The sequence below is a fragment of the Danio rerio genome, chromosome 13 (assembly GCF_052040795.2).
Source record: "Danio rerio strain M-AB ecotype USA chromosome 13, GRCz13ab, whole genome shotgun sequence".
Classification (NCBI taxonomy): domain Eukaryota; kingdom Metazoa; phylum Chordata; class Actinopteri; order Cypriniformes; family Danionidae; genus Danio; species Danio rerio.
In genome coordinates, this window is record NC_141033.1 from 47,375,210 (window position 1) to 47,395,048 (window position 19,839).

The window sequence follows — 19,839 nt, forward strand, 5'->3', positions numbered from 1 at the left end:
AGTGAATTTATATTGATGGGAATTCCCATCCTAATACTAAATTAAATATTTGAAACGTCAATTGGTAACCATTTATTTTAAGGTGTCCATGTTACATATGTTCCATGTGGTTTTTAAATAAATTACTATATATATATATATATATATATATATATATATATATATATATATATATATATATATATATATATATATATAGAATATATATATTTTTTTCTTTTTTTAAAGATTTATTTTTGGCCGTTTTGCCTTTATTGTGTGGATAGGTCAGTATTTTAGACAGGAAATGAAGTAGGAGAGAGAGAGAAGGGGTAGGGACGGAAAATGTCCCTTAGCCGGGACTCGAACTAGGGACGCCCTGAAGTGCTACTGCACCATATATCAGCGCGCTAACCACTAGGCTATTGCGCCAACGAGAAATTACTGGTAATTATGCTAAATTCTACATTACATTTAGCAGATGCTATTCTCCAAAATGACCTTTATGCAGCTCAGCATTAACCTAACATTTGGTGTGTGTAAAAAAATCCATTGTTCAGTTTATGCGGATTTAGGGTGCTTTCACACCTACACTTTTGTTTCGGAACGTGTCTCGATTGCCCAGTTAGCGCGGTTCGTTTGGCATATGTGAACAGGGCAATCGCGCTCTGTTCCGCGCCAAAGTAATCGCTCCGAGATCGCTTGAATGAGGTGGTCTCGGCTCGATTGAAACGAACCCAGGAGCGGTTCGATTACAGTGAGAAAGCGATCCGATCCGAGCGCGGTTATATCAGTGTTTTATGGATATGTAATAGGCATACGGCTATATGAAGAGAGAATTATGAGTATGGCGGGAAGTTTTGTGAGTCTCCGGATGCACGCAAATGAGTGATGATCTCCCTGTAATCTCGCGTCTCCCTCCCGGTCCTCAAATAGGCTGCGTCGCGCACCCTTCTCACCCCTCCCCACTGCATCTCTCCTCAGACACATCACGCACGCGCACCCTGTCAATCACCATCAAACCACCACCTCTCCTGACAGTTTAGCGGGACGCAGCAAAATAAACCCTGACACTCTGACCAATGAGAGGAGAGTTTACTCGCACGTGACTTGTTTTGGCTCTTTTGGTCCGATTATAAATTTTGCAATGTGAAAGCGAACCGCTCCAAGAGCAACAATGTAACAATTGCAATCTCTGTTTCGGAACAACTGAATCGATTCACGGGTGTGAAAGCACCCTTAAAAGAAGTGTTGTACAAAGATTATGATGTCTCTGATTTAGAAGAGAAGGTGTGCCGTATTTAGTGAGTCACGTGACTGCGAATCAGTTCAGTTCAGAATCAACTGAATGAATCAATCGAGAGTTAATCAGTTCAGGAATGGTGATGTGAAAACAGAGGTCCAACAATCTCATCTGTAACTCAACAAATACAGTAGATTACTGTCTCATCCTGCAGCACCTAAACTTTGTGAACTACAGAAGACTGTATTATAATCTGGATTGACAGCGGATGGGTTTTAATAATGCTTATACGCGGTGCTGAAGTCACACTTGTGACGATCCTTGAAAGTGCGTCATTGAGAAGTATATTACATTATACCCTTACGATTGTCAGTTATTTCTGTTGAACTGATGTACTACTGCTGCATTATTGATGTAATATTTCAGTATTTAATGATGTCTGCATTTTGATAATCCAAATGCATGTTGTATGGCTGTGAAAGCACATATGTAGTGCTGCTGGTGTCCATCATACAATGACGGGACTTTATTACTGACCACCTTAATTTTTTCATTATAGAACCGCACATGTGCAAGAGTCATATGAAGCAGCTTCATAATTATTCAGCAACATCCACTACTGACTGAAATTCCTGCCCTTCTCATCGCAAGAGGATTCATTGTGCACCAACGGCCCTGAGACTGTAGCTTAAAGACCAGCTTCATTTCGACCTCCAGGTATCTGAGGACTTTTTTTTATAAAAGTTTCTTCGTTGTTTGATTTGTGAGCAATCAACATTATACCTTTACAACTTATATTGTGAGCTTTTCTTTCATTATTATTTTGCGCAGGCCTACGCTCATTTGATATACTTTTTTTGTTTCCTTTGGATAATATCGTTATTTGATCATGAATACATCTAATTTGAGTAAACACCAACAATTTAGTACATCTGTGTTTTTTTTCACAGTTATAAAACATCAATAGTGTTAAAAAACATACTGAGACGAGTATGTTCTTCATAGCACGACTAAGCAAATATGAAGCACATGCCATTTTCCTTAGCATCTTACTTATTTCACAACACTGGACGTCTGAAGCAATACCAACATTTGATATAGGTGGATCATGGAGTTTAAACTGTGGTGCATTGTGATTATAGCGTAGAAAACTGAAGCCTATTGAATAATTTGTTTATTACTACAGTCGTACCACAACAAAAATATATAATTACTATAACAGTTTAATTGAAGTAATAATCTATAGTATGCTTCCAAACACTATAGTATTAGAACCACATGGTTGAAAACAACCTATAGCTCAGCAAAAGAAAGTTTAATTTGATTTATTCATTCATTTTCCTTTGGCTTAGTCCCTTTATTCATCAGGGGTCGCCACAGTAGAATGAACCGCCAACTTATCCAGCATGTTTTACACAGCTAATGCCCTTCCAGCTGCAACCCAGTATTCGGAAACACCCATACACTCATTCACTCACATAGACTACAGTCAAGTGTATTTAATTCACCTATAGTGCATGTCTTTGGACTGTGGGGGAAACTGGAGCACCCGAAGGAAACCCACACCAACGGGAGAACATGTAATCTCCACATAGAAATGCCAAACGGCCTAGCCGCGACTCGAACCAGCAACCTTCTAATTGTGCTAACCACCAAGCCTCCTTTAATTTCATGCAGAATTAATTAATTCTACTCACTGAAAAGAACTTGAAGGAGCCTCAGAAAAATTAGCTCCTAAAAACATACATCGCTACGACTTCCAATCAGATGTTCCTCTACACTAAACTAATACTTATTTAATGAGATATTTTAGTGGGCGCGTTTGAAAAAACTAATCTGAATAGTTTGCAGTGTGAACAACAAAGCATCAGTTGCCTCTTCAGTGAAGTGCTCTTCACAGTTTACCTGCAGGCTGAAGGCGGCGACATATCAAACACTTTATTTACACAGATGCATGCACTTCCTGCATGAGACTCAAAACTCTCGCTCTCTCAGGATGCCACAGGTTAGCAATGAAAACAACATCAACAGACCTTCTTCAACACAATCAAGAGCAATCATAATCAGCGCCCAATCAAGGAGGCGGAAGGAAGCATGGGGAGAGAGAGCAGAGCATTGTGGGTAGGAATAATGCATATTAAGAAGATGAGTCTTGAAGAGCATATCACCGCATGAACACATCAACGGGGCAGCCATAAAAAGATTTGAAAGATGTTACTCACAGTGCTGACAGTGTAACGCATGATGGTTATCATGGAGATAAGCTAATACAGTTAAATCTGCACCGGTGCTACCAAGCAAAAAGGTTAATTTCGAGCCCTGCACACACCATTACACCACCACCACCAGCCTGAACCATTGATACAAAGCAGGATGGATCAGTGGTTTCATGTTGTTGATGCCAAATTCATGTTCATGAAGGTCATTCTCCTCTGACGTCACATCAACAAGGCATTTGTGGCCACAGAACTGCCTCTCACAGGATATTTTCTCTTTTTTCAGACCATTCTCTGTAAACCCTAGAGATGGTTGTGCATGAAAATCCCAGTAGATCAGCAGTTTCTGAAATACTCAGACCAGCCCGTCTGGCACCAACAACCATGCCACATTCAAACTCATTTAAATCACCTTTCTTCCACATTCTGATGCTCGGTTTGAACTGCAGCAGATCATCTTGACCATGTCTACATGCCTAAATGCAGAGTTGCTGCCATGCGATTGGCTGACTAGAAATTTGGGTTAACGAGCAGTTGGACAGGTGTACCTAATAAAGTGACCGGTGAATGTATACCATGTGTACATACTTAATTTAGAGCAGTAATTTACATCCAAGCTTATCATCTTGTCAGAATCTTATGCCTAGTTCAGACTGCGTGATTTTAGCCCCGATTTTGGCTCGCCGACAGGTTTTGAGGAATCGCCGACAAATGCCTGAAATCACAGGCAAATCGCTGCTCGTGCACGTGAGTGACAATCACACAGTATGAACTATCAAAGACGCGATCTGAGAGAATCGCCGATGAGTCGCCGATGCCTGTGAGATATTTGGCGTGCTGAATATCTGGAGCTGTCGGCGATTCAAATCATGCCGTGTGAATTGAGTTTTGACTGAAAATAACATCAGCGATCACCTACAGCCAATGAGAGAGCAGCTTTCACTTGTGTATAACTGCTGCAGGTCAGCGGGAGGCTGGGGGAGAAGTTAAAAGCGCTCTTTTTCGGTTTATTTGGACCCACGAAATGGAGGAAAAACTAGTGGAGGTTTGACAGGGCTCAGGAGCAACTGTGTCTGTTTGACGTTTCATACAGAAAGAAATTAGTTTATTATCAACGTTGAGGAGAAATAGCTAATTCCCTTTAAACCCAGGTGAGCAAACATGTACATGTTCTACCCCATTAAAGGCTTCTTTCTCATTATGTAGTTAATAACAAAAGGTATACTACGTGTTTTTGGCTGTGAGACGTAGTTTGGACGAAGTTGTCGGCGATTCTCCCTATAGTAAAGTCATGCAATGTGAATGTCCATGTCGCCGAACCATCTTGCAGTGTAAACAAAGCAGCGACGAAACGCTAGCCCAGATAGTCATGCAGTGTGAAAACATCTGTGACACGACTAGTTTGAAAATCATGCAGTCTGAACTCGGCATTATACCTGCTAACTATAACTGGCTGATTAATGCTGTAGTGCCTGCCTATTTTAGTTGTGAACTTTGACTTGTCTCACAACTTGAAGTAAGGTAGAACTTGGCAATTAATCCGCAAACATAATTGAGCAAAGGTGCACATCTTCTCAGAAAAGCACAGTTGTGTGACCATAATAAATCTCCTCTAAAGGGCAGAGGGAGCTCTCGTTTGGAAACTCTGAATGCAGGTGCCATACCCATTAAAAACACAGAAAGTTTCTAATAGAGTTGTATTATAAACAAGACTGAACTGCTTTCATAGATTACGCTGAACTAATATTTACTTGACAACAAAGTCATCTCACAGAAGAATTCATTTCAAACCCTCGACTGAAGCTATGAAGTTTAGATACAAAGCATGTTATTATAGGTGGCATTTTGATGTGCAGCATTTACTAGAAACTACAGAAAAAGCTGCCATTATATCGCAGAATGATTATCTTAACGTCCAATTACATTTAATACTGAAGTCATCAAGCTGGGTAAAAAATATTGAACGTTAAAGAGCCCCTATTATGCATTATAAAAGATCATATTTTGGTTCTTGAAACACTTTCATGGTCTTATAATATGCATTTATTTTTACCTAATTATCCCAACGACTTCCATATGATTTTTTAAGTGATTCATTTGCTAAACCCCTCCTTAGCGCGAGGATAATCTGCACTGATTGGTCCAATGACCCATTCTGTTGTGATTGGTCGACTGGGTTCAGTGAGAGACGAACAGAAACGGCCAAGAAGTAGTCAGAGCAGAGTGTATATGTGTGAACCCAATGCAGGAATGCATTAAAGCAATGCAGTTTAACACCAGTATATTGCTCTATTCTTAACCCTAACCCCAAGTAATAACAACACACATTTAGTTTTAATCCACAAAGTGGCAAGTTTAGAACTATTTTGAAAACTGACTCCGTCACGAACAGCTGATGGTGGCCATGACAACAACAAATGACAGAGGACAGAGAGTTCGCAACATGTTATCAAAGTGGTTTTGGACTAGGGTTGTAACGGTATGAATTTTTCACGGTATGATAATCGTCTAAAACAATACCACGGTTTGACGGTTTCGCGGTATACGGTATGTTACAAATGTTACAAAATAATAGAACAGTGAAGCAAATTTGACATTTTCCAAATAATATTTTTTAGTTACTATAAACAACACCACTTACAATGAACAAATAAAAATAAGAAAATAATAAATAATGTGTCAAAGTCCAAATAAAGTCCAAATAAACATGGTGCAAATCCTCAGTAAAAAATAGATATAAATATTTACTATACTATAAATAGTTACATAACGAAACTAGATTCAATATGGAACATCCTTAGGTTTTATGTGCCAGCATGGATATGGTTGTCTATCTATATGGATTTGGATATGGTTGTCTGCAATGCAGACAAACAGCTGCATCTTCATTTGCGTCTTTTGAAAACAGCAAGAGCAGCAGTTCGTCTTTGCTGTGTCACTGTTTTGTCATGTTTCTGTGCTGCTGTGCATGCAAAAGTACTTAGTATGAGAATTATTTCATGCAAAACTTTTTTTTGCGTTTTATTTAGCCGCGCATAAATGTATGCCTATCTCTCATTCCGTGTTGTTCAAAAAGCTTGGTCCACAAACAAAAGCGAAACCTATGCTTATTGGTTGTGATATAGCGAGTTTGAACCAATCTGGGCATGGAGGAGGGATAATGCATCAATGTATCATGTCTGATTTGTCCGGAGACACAGTGACGAGCGTTTCTTTGTCAAATCAGCGTTGTCAAATGTTGATGACGTAACCGCACTGATTCCGGAGCCTCTGAAAGTCCGCGAATGTTATGTGATACAGCACTGGAAAGCTGAGATTCTCTTCTTTATGCCAATCTTTGAATTGTATGAATCGGATCAGCGGATCAAAAGTTATTAAACATTTAAGAGCAATACTTATTTTTAGCCGCGGGCGGCTGTCTCGGTCTTTAAGGGTTAAAACCGTTGATATGCAATTGTTCATGGTATGATAATCGTGCACGTTCAAATCGTGGTAAACCGTCATACCGGTATATTGTTACAACCCTATTTTGGACACAATATGTGAAATAGGCCATAGAGGATACAGTACAAGCACTGATCTATAACAAATAGGTGATTACAAGCTGACCGGCGCGATTACAAGTTACAATTAAACATACAATTAAACACATATTTTGCAAACTACAAAAAACAAGGCAACCATTTTAAACACACTTTACTTTGGAAGAAGAAACACTTAGAGGATCTGGATGAAAAAGAAAGTGGTCCATACAAAGTCTCATACATAAGTAGTCTTTGCTTTTCCTTCCTTTAATAACATACAGTCAGAAAAGTCCCAAGCTACAGGGTAGGTTATTGTATCAATCATCAGAAAAATGACAGGAACAAACACAGCCCACGGTTAGCTATACTGTGGTATTGTTGTGAAAATGAACTTTAACCCTTTATTCCCCACAGTTGCATGTGTGGCCATCTCTCAGTGTTAGTAATTTTCACGTCATGATCAATCACGTGATCCATCACACTACGCTAGTATCTGAAGGGAAAGGCACGTTCACGTTTTACCAGATCTGGCAGTTCATAATTGGAATTGTTTCGTGTCAACGTCAATACGAATAGGCAAAAGATCCAGACGAACAACGAATCATTTAAACCAGTGGTTCTTAAACTTTTTTTTATCAAGTACCACCCCAGAATAAAATTGCCTCTCCAAGTACCACTATAACCGGTATTGAAATACAGTAGCGTAACAGGCCCAGTAAAGCAGCTACAGCACTGCACAGTTAAAAAATGAGGCAGATTAATTTCTATTATTAAGATTATGTATTATTTTCAGCCACTTTAAACATTACAAATAGTTAAAACATTAACACTTTACTGTGCTTTTAAGTAAAAAACGAAAATTAAATAAAACTTCAACATTTAAATAATAATGTGCTTTTAAAAGTAAAAAATTGGTAGGTTACTGTTCTTAAAAAGTAAAAAAAAAACAAAACTTGTGCTTAAATTTAAAGTATTAACATAGTAGTCTATTTATTAACACTTGGAAATGTTGCCTGGACCTCATAAATACAGGCTATATGCCATCATATTCATATATAAATAATTTTTTTATACATTTTTAAATATATGTAACGTTACATATGACATATTTGATTCGTCCGCATACCACAAGAAGAAAGCCCACGCACCACTAGTGGTACACGTACCACAGTTTGAAAACCACTGATTTAAACGACTGAGTCGACTCTATTATTTAAAAATAAAAATATTATAATTTTAAACAAGGTGCATTTTCAGATTTAAACCTCAAGCTGGATGTTCTCATTCACTTGTGTGTCGCAAACTGCATGGAAGGTCATTTAAAAAAAAACAACAATAGGTGCTCTTTTTGTTTTTTCATCTCAATATATTGTCTGTGAATTGATCGCAACAGCATTGCAATCATAATGTATTGTACAAACAATTATTTTCCACAAGTCCGCTAATCACACGGTCACAACCTATTGGCAAATTGACCTGAAAGAATCACACTGGTAGTACTAGACCAATTACAGGGCAAATAACCCTACGAATCATACAGCTGCAGCTTTAACATACCTGACACATACATAGCATTGTAAACAAATTGTGCAACTTTTTTTAACCATTTAAAACAATGCCAACAGAGTTTATGTGTGTGTGTGTATGCATGTGTGTGTCTCTATGGTCTTTTCACAAGATTCCAAGCCAATCAAGCAGACCTCTCTCCGGATTAATCTGACATCTCCTGTTAAATGTCATCTGCAATTACTGCTTATGAAAAGAAGCAACATCCCAATCAAGACTCCAGCGCGCGCACACACCTCAGCCCACCTTCTGAAGAGTCAACAACCCCAAAGAAGACAAATCACATCACACCATTAATCAAGCCATTTTACTAAATAACCACAATAACACAGAGTCTAATTCAGAGATGTGATTGATGCAACGCTTCGTGCAGAATAAACCTCCCGCCAAATAATTGGATCCAAATGCATATCAAACAAAACAAAACTAACATTTGGATAAGTTTTCATTTATTCATTTACAGAAAACTTCAAAAACAAAAGATGCGTAATTAAATCTGAATGACTTTCAAATACAATTTAAACAACAACTCAGAAGTTGGGTTGTTTTTGGATCGTTAATTTATACGAATTTATACTCTTTGCATTACTTTATATCAATAATTTTCTCATCCAATTCCACATCATTAGTGTATTTTATGCTCATGTTTGGGGTTAGAACCTTAAATCTGACATAATAATAGTTTAAACTGATTCACCAGTGTTCATGAAGGACCAATAAAACCAAGAGTTTCTTATTTGTTGGAAATACACTCATATATGTATAAATTAGGGACCAGAGTATCCTATTAGAATACGTGTTTCCATTTTCAAATTTGAGATTTATATATTCTCGCGGGACGAGGCATGCACTTCCGGCAAGTCTGCAGTTTATAAAAGGTTTATTAATAAATATCCATATTAAACTTGAACACAACACTACACTTCCTTTGATCCACAGTAGGGCTGCATGGTTCTAAAATGAGAATCACTCTATATACAGTTAAAGTCAGAATAATTAGCCCCCTTTTAATTTTTATTTTCCTTATTAAATATTTCCCAAACGATTTTTAAGAGCAAGGAAATTTTTACAGTATGTCTGATAATATTTTTTCTTCTTGAGAAAGTCTTATTTGTTTTATTTCGGATAGAATAAAATCAGTTATTAATTTTTTAAAAACATTTTTGGGACAAAATTATTAGCCCCTTTAAGCTAATTTTTTCCCAATAATTTACAAAACAAACCATCGTTATACAATAATTTGCCTAATTACCCTAACCTACCTAGTTACCCTAATTAACCTAGTTAAGCCTTTAAAAGTCACTTTAAGCTGTATAGAAGTGTCTTGAAAAATATCAAGTAAAATATTATTTACTGTCATCATGTCAAAGATAAAATAAATCTGTTATAAGAAATAAGTTTTTAAAACTCTTATGCTTAGAAATGTGCTGAAACAATCTTCCCTCCATTAAACAGAAATTTGGGAAAAAAATAAACAGGGGCGCTAATAATTCAGGGGGGCTAATAATTATGACTTCAATTGTATATATATATATATATATATATATATATATATATATATATATATATATATATATATATATATATATAGTGCGAGATTCTTTTATCTTTGCCATGATGACAGCGCATAATATTTTACTAGATGTTTTTCAAAATACACGCAATCAGATTAAAGTGACATTGAAAGGCTTAATTAAAGTAATTAGGCAAGCCATTGTATAACAGTAGTTTCTTCTGCAGACAATCAAAATTCTATTGCTTAAGGGGGCCAATAATTTTGACCTTAAAATGGGTTTCAAAATGTTTAAACCTGCTTTTATTCTAGTCAAAATAAAACAAATAAGCCTAGAAGAAAAAAATATTATAGGAAATACTGTTAAAATTCCTTGCTGTTAAACATCATTTGGGAAATATTTATTTAAAAAAAATTTCTCAGGAGCGCTAATAATTTTGACTTCAATTGATAATCGTTTCGAATAATCATGATTACAATTATGACCAAAATAATCGTGATTATGATTTTTCCCAAAATCTAGCAGCCCTACTATTTTTTGCAAAAAACATGAGGCAACAATAAAAATAAAACAAAGCCTAAAAATGCCCAAGCGTTCTAAAGATGTGACATGCACATTTACCCTACTTGGCCTGAAATCGTTCATCTTTAGATGTGGAGCAATGCATGAATTTATAAAGAAAAAACGTTGTACACACCACTAGCTGAAATAATGACAAGCACACCCAAAGCAACTTCAAGCAACACTGCGAAAGCATCACATTCGGTGCATTCACCCAGAAGAATTTGCAGATGCGTTGAAAATTGCATTTTGAGTTTAATAGCTTAAGTTAATAACTACCGAAGCTCCAAGGATTAAAAAAAATGGTATTCCGACCAGACCCAATGCAAATGCACTGATTTACTCAGGACATTCCAGAAGCAGGAGCTGTTCAATAACAGCATGTGAAGTCCTACCAATGTCAATTGAATACACACAGATAAAATCAAGCCATGTGTGTTTGTGTTCTAAAGCAGCTCAGCAAGCAAAAGAAGTGCTGCATGTTTTAAATAGTATGTGCTGTTCAAGGTTTCCAACACTACGGTCTGATATTACAGCACTTACAATGAAAGGCAATTAAAGCAACATTCAACCGGTGAAGGTTTTCTTTAGAAATAATGAGAGTATTCTGTGGGAATCACAGGGGACGGTGTGTCCAAACACAACAGATGATCTCACCATCCACACTCGCTCCCGGCCCGCGCTGGCTCCCAAAAGATAATGCATGCTTGAAAATGGGAAGAGCAATGTGCTAACAGGTGTTAAAATAGGAGATGCCAGATGGAAGCACGGAAATGGAATGAAAAATGAAATGCCACAGCTGCCCTTCACACTTCAGCCCCTTTGAACTGCGACGCCCTCTATCTCTACACAGAGAAATGCCTTCGAAAACAGAGCAAACATCATTCATTTAGGATTATATAGACTCTCTAACAAAAAACAACATCATTTTGCCTATTTGATTTAATATTTAGGGTCCAGCTTATTAAAAACATAGGACAACAGCAACAAATAAACACAATTGTTCATGTGAACAAACTAAGTGGCATTGCACAAGTCTTTCAAACCTTTGGCATTAAGGATGAATGGTCCCCAACCCCCAGGCCATGGTCTGGAACCGGTCCGGGGATAAATTGGTACTGGGCGGCAAAAGAAATCATTATTCTGAACGAGCTTTTATTTTGAAAAATAAACGTATTCTCTGTTACATTTCTGTCACTTGAGCGTCAAAATTTAACCCACAAGCAGCAAAATGAGTAAGAAACAGACGTCTTTGGAAAAAAAAAAAAAAATCGCAAAGGGGAAAAGGCCCAGTGAAGGGCCCCACAAACTGCTAGGAAATAAACCCACAAGCCACTTGTCAACAAATTAGGTGAATCCAGCACATTTGTAGAAGATCAACAACTAGAGATCTTTCTCAGTGATCATTCACATATAATGTCTTTTCCGTGCACAAGTTCAATATTTCCCAATGGGACTTCCAGGCACACCCATTTGAAAACATGTTTAGACTGCTACAAGCGTGATAAGAACTGACCAATCAGCTTTATTTTTTGTATGGAATATACGCATTTCAGTAGACTAATTTTGTCAAACACTGCCGTGCTTTCTTCATAAATACATTTTTTTGTCCGCTGAGAAAAAGGTTGATAGTTGCCTAGCAATCTTTATACATGCTCTGGGGATAAAATTGTCAAGTGTTGACTGATCCGCAGTGACAAACAGATTAGGGACCAACCTAAACTAATATAGTTCAAACATATTTAATTCACTATTGGCCCGTTTTCACTGAGTGGTACTGTATGGGTCACCTTCATCAGCCTTGCCTTTCCACTGCCAAAAGGGTACCAATGGTGAGCGTGGTGTACGACAAAGTCGACGTCATTCTCGCTCGAGGAAATGTCAAAGTAAAGCTGTACGGGTTGTTTACATATCATATGAGAAGTACTTCTCAAAAAACAGATGCTTTATACACATAAATGATCACTACTAACCTTTATATGAACATGATTTGATTATAACTGCAGATCAATGCAAAATAGCCTACTGTAATGTCTGCGATTATATAAAATAAATAAATGCAACATATATGAACACATACAGACCCTTAGTCTCTGATATGTTACCAAAACAGAAAAATTGCACACAACATACATTTAGTCCTTATTTGGGTTCAAAAACAACACTCAACATACAGCCCAGTCAGTGCAAACCTCTCATCTGCATCTTTAATCTTTACAAGCACATGTAATCTCTTATTAGAAAGTAATTCTGTCATTCCGAGTTCAAAATAGTCCAAAAGGTGATGATAATAGTTAAACATGGCAGTCTGTTCATCTTTTAGGTTGCTTAAAGGGCCATGAAACCCCTCGTTTCAGCAGGGTGTTTTCACACCTCTACTTTGGAAAAAGTCAGAAAAGTGGGCGTGTCCAGCTCTGTTTAGGGGGAGTGTTGGAGGAAGAAAAGTGGGATGGTGTGGGAGTGTCTATTTGGGCACGCGTGAGTTTCAGAGTCAAAATACACACACACATACAGGAGAAAGTGATGGTGTTTAACCTACATGGACATCTGTAGTCAAATTATTTGCCAAATTATTAAATGGTGGACTTTAACTGCAGTTTGACTCTTTCATTCAGGGAATTCATTCATGCCCCTAGATTCGATATGAACAAGCTGAATAAACAAAGAGCGCTGGTCGCTCACTTACCAAATCTGTAGAGACAGGACAATCACCAGCAACTAGAGCGGCGTCTTTATGAAGAGAATACTACAAGCGAATCCGGATCTCAGCGTTTGCAGATGAGAACAGCTCTCAGGTAAACAATGTTCCTCCTTAGACACGCAAGTTATTGTTGTCGAACGTTGCGTACACTGTTAATCCACACGTGAGTCTGAGCTCTCACAGAGAGAAAATAAAAACGAAACTTAACTGCAGCAAACTATAAAAGCAACACTTCACGCTTGTTTTGCCAATACAATGTGGCGTCTCTGCCGTGTAAACACTGTGACAGTTATGAATATTAATGAAGTTGCACAATAGAGCGCGCTGATTGGTTTGAACCAAGCCTTACTCATGCATTAATGCATCACACTGTAAGACGTAATAAGACTCACTCTGGCACAGACGTCCAGTCTGCACGCTGGAATACACACTATTATGTCATGACCGTGACGCAACTTAAAAAATTCATTTCAAACCAGAAGTACGAATTTGCTTAAAATAACGCAAAAACAACCAATTTACACTTTTTAGTGAAATATAGGTGTCCTAATAGTGTTTTTAGCAGTGTGGGACACATATACGACTGTCAACAGCTCAAAAAATGTCTTTTGGTGTTTCGTGACCCTTTAAAGAATCATTTGCTCCTTTGTTTTTTCGCGCTTCAGTCTCGTGTTTGTCCATTTCTGCAAGAATGTCAGAAGAACATGCACGTTATTACCATAAGCTCAAGAAGTTCGTTATTTCAAACATAGACGCATGGCGAGTGGAATTAGGCCAAAATTTACACCAAAACAGACACAAGCACATAATTATCTAATTCGTAAATTGCTATTACACATACAACAAAATAACTATCAGTTTTATGAGTTTATAAAATCCACAGTAGGACAAATGAACACTATGGAATCAATGGCTTACTGGTTTCCAGCATTCCTCAAAATATCTTCATTTGTGCAAATGATTGCAGAATTTTAAATGTTGAATAAACTATCCCTTTAAAATACCCCATATACACCTGTTTTTAGAATCGTAAACTTGATTGGATTGATGAAAACGCTCTTTAAATCATATGTAAACAGCACTCATTTGGGCATCTCAAAAACTGCGTTTCCACATTAACATTTAAATATTTCAGCAATAAACCTGAGATATACTGTGCCACAATTGTTGTTTGCTTATACTTTAAGCTATATTTTAAGCATACATCTTAAAAAAATAAACATTAAATAGCAGAAATATAACAGCAGCAGCAGCGACAAAAATAGTTTGCTAATGCTTTTTTTTTGCTCTTTTAACTCATAAAAAACTTGTCCCATCATATTGTTTTTAAGCGATCACTATATACTTGGAGTCTTTGCTATTATCCATGTAATAGTTAACCACATTTTCAGATAACGTTCTTCAAAAAAACATGTGCTGAGTTCACTCACGTGATTTACTATCAGATACAAGGGTCTAATCTGGACATGTTAGTAAAGATGTGCTGTTATTTTACAACTCAAGAACACTCTTTTTCTTGACTCTGGTTATCAAAACAGAGCCACATTTGCTTGTGTCATGAAACACCAGTTGGGCAAGTCCACACAAGGTACAAGGTTGAAGAAAGAACCACTCACGTTTTCACACTTGAAACAGGTTAGCCGAAACCTTTTCTCAAGTATCGGTTTGCTTGAATTTTACGTTCTGCACAATCAAAACAACTGCCCTACAAGCATGTTGTTCATGTATGCCAAGCAAGACAAACATAGGCCTATCAGACCTAGGGATGCAACTGTTAGAGATTTTTGTTGTACGTATATAGCCTGAGGAATAATCATGCAATTATTAAATTTAAAAGCTTACTAGTTTAGAAAAATCACATGAAACCTACTTGTATTGTAAAGTGTTATTTATTGCTGCTCGGTAACCTAATAATACAGCACAAAATAATAATAATATAAACAAACAATAGTCAATTTCTCTTTGGACTTAAAAATAAGTGAAAAAAGTTTGGCAATTAAACATAAATACTTATTTTACACTGAAAATAAATGACAGAACAATGAATAAATAAATACAAATAAGAATAAATTAACACAATTTTATTTGTCTAATGTAAATCTAAACTACATATTTCTTATAACGTGACTCGCGGCATTCTTTCAACTAGATGTGCCTGGAAAGCATGAGAGTCGCTCCCAATATGTGCACACAAGTCGCATTGCTCCATAGGAAATATTGAACTTGTGTGCGCAAAATATGTGATATGTAAACGGTCCTGTCCTTAGTTAATAGCTGCAGTTAGTTAATCCAGTGTGTGTGTGTGTGTGTGTGTGTATTAGCCTCTGTGTACTAGCTCGTAAATTTAAACCAGCGCACAGTTGGCATAACTTTGTTAAGATGCAGCAGTTTTGTTCCAAGCAGAAGCCACGGTGTTGAGTGACGAATTAAAGCACGTCTAATAAATGAGTTGGTCAACCGTTGCCTAATCAAGACTTTGATAGAAAGCAAATTATTTATGGGCTCAATTCTTAATGACTTCACAAACTATCGGTGTGTGAAATGTGCTGTAACTTAGCTTAAATGCAATAGATATAAAGATATAAAGTAGCAAATGCAATAGCAAAATAGCAAGTAAAACAAAACAAAAATTTAAAGCAATGAATTTAACTTAATGATTTGACATTCATTCCATTGTCCACCTAGAAACTTAGAAATCCCAAAAAATTCTTCACTTTTAAAAAAAAGAGCTAGGTAATACACACAAAATGATAAATAAATAGATAAATAAATAAATGCATTTTACTAATATGCATCTTGGATGACTTCATATTTTTTAATGGCCGTTTTGGTAGAAAAAAAATTTATATATATATATATATATTGCAACAACTTGCATGTTAAAAATTTTAATGCAAAAACAAAATAAAGTTTTAATGGTTCAACAATATTTACAAAAGATTCAGAAGATTGCGTAATTGTCATGATTTATATTCACCAAACTAAACAAAAAAGTCATACAATGAACCATATACACTCACCAGCCACTTTATTAGGTACACCTTACTAGTAGCAGGTTGGACCCTCTTTTGCCTTCAGAACTGTCTTAATCATTCTTGGCATAAGTTGAAAAAGGCACTGAAAATATTTATTAGAGATTTTGGTCCATATTGACATGATAGCATCATGGATTTGCTGCAGAATTGTCTGCTGTACATTTGTGATATGAATCTCCCATTCCACCACAATCCAAAGATGCTCTATTGGATTGAGATCTGGTGATTGAGGAGGCCATTTGAGTACAGTGAACTCATTGATATGTTCAAGAAACCAGTCTGAGATGATTCGCACTTTATGACACAACCAGTCTGGCCATTCTCCTCTGACCTCTGGCACCAAGGCATTTGCGCCCACAGAACTGCCGCTCACTGGATATTTTCTCTTTTTCAGACCATTCTCTTCAAACCCTAGAAATTGTTGTATGTGTGTGTGAGTGTGAAAATCCCAGTAAATCAGCATTTTCTGAGATACTCAGTCCAGCCCGTCTGGCACAAACAACCATGCCACATTTAAAGTCACTTAAATTACCTTTCTTCTCTTTTCTGTTGCTTGGTCTAAACTGCAGCAGATCGTCTTGACCATGTCTACATGCCTAAATGCATTGAGTTGCTGCCATGTGATTGGCTGACTAGAAATGTGTTAACAAGCAGTTGGACAGGTGTACCTAATAAAGTGGCCGGTGAGTGTAGGTTCACTGATATTTTAATGTAAATTTCCATGAAGAAATTATGCAAACAGCATGAACTAACACACACACACACACACACACACACACACACACACACAAATCTATGATTCACCAACTATTTCAAACCTGTATGATTTACTATTCATTGAACAACAAATTAAGAACTTCTGCAACAAGTAATGACAAACCTACAATGACTTTCAGGTCTACAACTTCTTGTGAACTTAATCCTCAGATTGTGCTAAAAGAAAAAAGAAACACTAAATCTTCACTGTTAGGAAAAAAAAGTTACTTTAAAACATTGGAAAATCTTAGGTTAAATGACAACAGATGTTTGAGGTAAACAAACTTGTTTAACAAAGTTTAAATAGTAAGCCTCTAAGTTGCACACTACGCAGACAAGCAATTTGTTACTACAGTAAACTGATTTAAACAACTGATTTACAAAGCAAACAGAGACACTTTCAGAACATTACTGTATCACTGCATGTCTCCACCACAAATTAGTCAAAGTCTGAATGGAAAAGCAGTCAAGGAATTAAAATAGAGATGGCTAATGTGTCCCAGAGATTTAAACCACAGTCCATTAAACATCTGTGACATTCTTGGAAAAACACTGATTCCCTTATAAAGCCAGATATAGTGTGGTGTTTATGTGAATCTTCAACGACATCAACCATGTTACTTCAAAAAGAAGATTCCAAAATAAACCACAGCTACTATTTAGGAGTCCGTCAGCCACACAAACATGACACATTTAAGGCGTTGAGCTGAAAATGACGAGCAATTATGATGATAAAAAGGCTAATTTGTACAGTATTCATCACGTGTCAGCTTGATTATCTACACACACCTATGTACACACACACCTGAATACACTTTGACTTCATTCCAGAACTCATACCTGAAATACTAACCATGACAGCAGCCAATTTACCCTTCAGTAAGCCCAGTTTACACATGGTATAGAGATGTGTTTTCGTCAATTCAACTCCAAGTGGATAATGGTTTAAACGTGGTGTAAAACATTTTCATTTTGTCAATTTTTTGGACTTTCCTGTGGTAGTCAAAAATGTATTAAATTGGATTGCCCTCATAGTGTATGATGCTTTGGTTAAATGCATTCAAAGGGGGATAAAAGACCACCTACTCTCTGCCTACTGACCTTATTTGTGATCATTACGAAACAGTTAGTGACAAAGCACACTATTTCGGTCAAAATAGCAGTCGACATCTACACAATTTGCCTGCACGTTTGCTTTTCCAGCCGCCTCTAAGCCAAATCAACTGAATATCAGGTAAATATAAATGAAACTCAGTTTGTTCGTGCTCATCTTACTGAGTACCCCTGGGAAATAATTTAGAGCGTGATAAAATAACAAAAGTGGCCCAAACAGATGCATGTTCATTCCTGGTGGAAATGGTAATGCGCCTTGGCTGACCACTTGGCTAAACTTGCATGTGAACACCAGGTGGAAACAGGTCCTAAGGGTCATTACTATACTATTTATTTTACAACTGCTTAGTCAAAACAAACAGAAGTGAACTAGAGATTTCCATGAAAAATGGATTTTTCAGTAACCACACGGTATGAGTGGTAAAAAGTATTCTCATGTGAGCTGGAATGGAGCCCAAAATTGCTTTTTCCATTTGCATCTGCCATTTTCCACCACTTGCAGGGCCCACGTCTTCAAACAGGTAGTCCTAATCACATCTCACAACATTTTTTGAGACAATCTTGCTTTGTTAGATTGTTTATACCTTAGTATAGAAGCCATCTCTATCACAATCAGTTCCATAAATCCCTAAGCTAACATATCAAGGACATCCTCAACAGACTTAGGCCCCGTTTACACTAGTGCGTTTTAGTTTTAAAACGGCGTTTTAGAATGAAAACGATCCGCGTCCACACTCGCGTTTCACCCAGCGTTTCTGAACAGCTCTCCGTCCACACCAAAACGCTGAAAATGCACATCACGTGACCACACACACACTCTCAGGCAAGCGCTGTAGCCAATCTACCCAGATGAGAGCTGTGCTAGTCGGACTTCTCATCAAGCATCTCCCGCTGGATCTAACCTCACTATATTTATTAAACGGAATATTTCTTTCATCTTGTTGTCTTTATTTAACGACATATTCATTGGACATTGGAATCTATTACTTGTTCTCAGGTAACGTGTTTTGGCTAAGCGCAAAGATAAGTTAATGATTAATGTAAGCACGTACATTCTGTATATTGACTGATCGCTTGCCTTTATTTCCTATAATGTATAAACTTATTGTATGTTATACTTTTATAATGGCCATTATCGATTAAAACTGATATTCAGCAAAGAGAGGCTGTGTTTCGTATTTTCACTGAAATTGAAAGGAGGCAGTTGTTGTAGGCTCCGTTTTGTTATAAATATGCACACAGTGAAGATGACGCTCATATTTGCAGCACGGCGCCTCAACATTTCTGCTGTCTGTTTAGTTGTTAATATTAAAATGAAAATAGGCAGTTCCTTATATCATGTTTACATTTTATTGTTGAGAAAGTAAAACAACGTAGCCAGGGTGATGTGAATGAAGTTATAAAGTACACTGTTCCCTTTGAAGATTTACCCGTGTCCTCGGTATAGTCTGTTTTTCCATATCAAACTGAGAAGAAGAGACTGCAGCCATGATCAAACTTGCGAAGTTTTAACTTACACGGAGAAGATGCAGGACTGAACTGTGCGTGTTAGGCTACTTAATATTCAGGAAAAGCCCCAATCAGAGAGGCGAATGTCTGCAGCCCCGCCTCCGTTTTCAAATGTCTCCGTT

General features: G+C 37.1%; 1 protein-coding gene and 1 long non-coding RNA gene across 21 annotated transcripts in view; both read right to left on the bottom strand.

The window, feature by feature from the left end:
* zfand3 (zinc finger, AN1-type domain 3) overlaps nucleotides 1-19,839 on the bottom strand; it is a 62,205-nt gene that overhangs the window by 13,970 nt on the left and 28,396 nt on the right.
* On the bottom strand, nucleotides 210-8,772 carry LOC147841190 (uncharacterized). The gene is made up of 2 exons (XR_015506377.1): nucleotides 6,974-8,772; nucleotides 210-5,903 (listed from the first exon to the last, which is right to left on the bottom strand). It is a non-coding gene; the product is annotated as an uncharacterized LOC147841190 (long non-coding RNA).